Source organism: Mycetomoellerius zeteki, unplaced genomic scaffold (assembly GCF_001594055.1).
Source record: "Mycetomoellerius zeteki isolate Tzet28-1 unplaced genomic scaffold, Tzet1.0 scaffold197, whole genome shotgun sequence".
Taxonomy (NCBI): domain Eukaryota; kingdom Metazoa; phylum Arthropoda; class Insecta; order Hymenoptera; family Formicidae; genus Mycetomoellerius; species Mycetomoellerius zeteki.
In genome coordinates this window covers 78,691-82,026 of record NW_017256926.1, presented here as the reverse complement: position 1 = coordinate 82,026, position 3,336 = coordinate 78,691, and positions in this window count along the sequence as shown.

The window sequence follows — 3,336 nt, the reverse complement described above, 5'->3', positions numbered from 1 at the left end:
CTCTTCGGCTGTAGCATTGGAAGCGAAATAGAGGGGGAAATCTGTGACGTTTCGATGACGTAATTGATGCTATTGAAGTGTTTCGAAATGCTTAAATGACTACGTTTATACGATTCGATTTACGTCGAAGTTATAACATCGATGTTGCAAAATTGGCTAATCATAGTCATTACTTTAGAAGAATAGCTTCTAGAATGGTCTAGTTCCTTTACGCCGTATGCCGGTACGCCGTATGCTGGCTCCATGGGACTTCATCTTGTAACAGTACAATAGTGATATTTTGTACGAGTATCGTACGCTTGATTTATCTGGGGACGTCATAAATCGATGCATAAAACATATTAAGGGGATCCTAAACCGATTACCGAACTTGATCGAGGTCGATAGTGCAAACTTTTTAAATTCCAAATTCGATAATAGTGACACAGTATATACAGTAGCGCAACTCTCTTGATTTTGACTGTGTTCCAAAATTGACTGCCAGTACTGAAAATCTATAGTGCACATAACGTAAACTGTAGCATTTCTGTGCTGGCAGTAAATTTGGAACACAGCCATCATGTTGGCCAAAACGGAGTGCGCATGCGTGAAATAAGTAAGTTGCCCCATCTCATATTTTCCTTCTTTATTGCTTTCTCTCTCTCTATTTAAATGACCGTTTCAATGTTCCATTTAAAGTTGAGAGCGGTTAAGAGTAGAAATTTGGAGAGAAATACAACGTGCATTGTCTATTTTTTTTAAATTTTTCTACATTTTTTCCTTATTTTTCAATATATTTACAATTTATTTTTATTAATTTTCATTAAATTTAGATTATTTCATTGCAATAGTGGATTTATTCGCGTTGCATGCTCCAATATGCTCCTACAATAGCTTTTACTCATTCCAACGCATTCATTGAAATGCGACGTGAATAAATATAGTAAATTTTGACAGAGCGAAAGAAGAATGAAAAGAGAAAGAAGTTCAGATAGCAACCATAGGAACGCTAAGTTTACGCTAGGTAACTTGCTTATTTCGCGCATGCGCACTTCATTTTGGCCAACACTAACATCAAAGGTACCGACAGAGAGTTGCGCTACTGTATATACTGTGATAGTGACATCTTTGATTCATTTTTTACATTGTATTATATATCGTTCTGTCTCACTCAACGCATACATCTGTCCTTATCTAACATATGCCAGCACCATCTATCGCAAGACTGCGCAACTACTAAACGGAATTTCGGCTCTGTTGACACTCCCAGTCTTCGCAAAGTATTCGTATACACGTATTTTCCATTCGGTGAAAATACTTTTCTTCTAGACTTTCAATCTTAGTTTTACAAACTCGGTATCGTTCGTTCCAGTAATGTGACCTCAGCTGCACGCTTATTTTCAAGATATGGACTATAAAACTCATGTATCAAGCAAATATAGACCTGAGGTGACAGCTATACGAGCCAAAAGTAAGTGTATTTTTTAATATATAGCGAATAGTATAAGTTAGCTTTTCTCTCTTAATTGTTTTTGTTTTGTGTCTTTATTGTCCGTTATAAATTATAAAATGTTCGACAAACACGTTACGTTATCCGGAGATGTGAGACTGAAATTAACTAAATGGATATAATGAAGATCAGATTTAATTGTTGTTAATATAAACTTACAAAGCTCATGAAACATGTTGAATGTTCCGTTTGAGGTGAGTTACTTAGATTTTTTTCTTTTGATAAGTCAATTTATTTTTGATATTTCAATCAGGATCCACTACAGTCGGGAACCTGTAAGTGACTCATGTTGACGGAATACTCAACATATTAATTACACATATGTATTGCTGAGGACTCCAAAGTGAGTCGAAACGTTCAATAAAGAGGATTCTACACATTTATGATTAATTAAGATTGAAATTAATCGTTGGCACCTTCATCAGCCCGTGACTCGTATGGCCTTTACGGATTGTGTTATTATTATTTTTATTTTAAGAATTCGAGTCTACAGAAATTGTTTGTATTTTTTAACTTTTTTCGATTTTCTCGTGAAATCCAGTGCAACTGAAGTCCTGCTTGTGCGTACTTTAATTCTGTAATAATAATTTTGCAATCCGTAAATCCAATTCGGAGATTTTTCACCGAATGGAAATGATGGTAAAGTATATAGGACGACTTTAGCATCCTCTTAAAGACGTCATATAGACGTCATACTTCCAAAATATCTCATGAATTTTAGGACGTCTTTATAATATCTTACAAGACGTCTCAATGTTTCTGGAAAAATAATATATATTATTAGATAGAACAATACATATTATAAATATAATGTATACTGATAATTTACCAATTTTTGAAGAAATAATTTTTGTCAATAATCGGAAAAATAGATTGAGTATTTTTCGACTGTCAGTAAAATTACAAGTAAATCAGTAAGTCAGTAAAATAAACAAGTTTATCAGCATATGCAATTGAACAAATTGTATAATTTGTAATTACCGACATTAATTATCGAGAAAAATTTAATAAATAAAATATTTAATAAAAGTGTCAGGAGATTGTAATCGGATATATACGAAGTAATTTTACTTATTGAAGATTTAAGGGGATGCTGGAGCCGCCTGTATTATCGACAAAACTAGCATTTTTGACGTTCCTGTTGAATTTCTTCATAGTGATTTCACAGAATAAAAATTCTTTTTCTACGATTAAAATGTACATGCCAATGTATTTGTCGCAGGTGTATTTCGTGTTCAAAGTTTGAAAAAATAAAAAATTACAGATTTTAATCCATTTAATCTTCAGCGTTGGTCGCTATACTGAGGAAAAATAGATAAAGAAATCTGTAATTTATTTTTTTCAGTTTTGAACACGAAATACACCAACGACAAATACATTAGCATGTATATTTTAATCGTGGAAAAGGAATTTTTATTCTGTGAAACCACTACGAAGAAATTCGACAGGAACGAAAACGTGAAAAACGCTAGTTTTATCGGTAATACAGGCGGCTCCAGTATCCCTTAAGAATATTTAAAATTTTTTGAATTATGAGAAAATCTAAATTTTGAAAAAATATTAAAAGCATATAATATAATCCGAAAAGTATATAAATCCTAATAAGACATTTAAAATTTTAAATTCGTAACAAAACCTGCAACGATTTTTATAATTCTAAATGTGGAATTTCAAATCAAGACAATTTAAATTCTCAAGAATCGTTGAAGTATGAGGGAAATGTGATTGAGTAAAAAATAGCATGTATTAAAATTTTATGAATTATTTAAAAAAAAATTATACACTTGCACATATACACAAAACTGAACTTCCAATATAATATATATGCATATTTATTTGTAGATAAA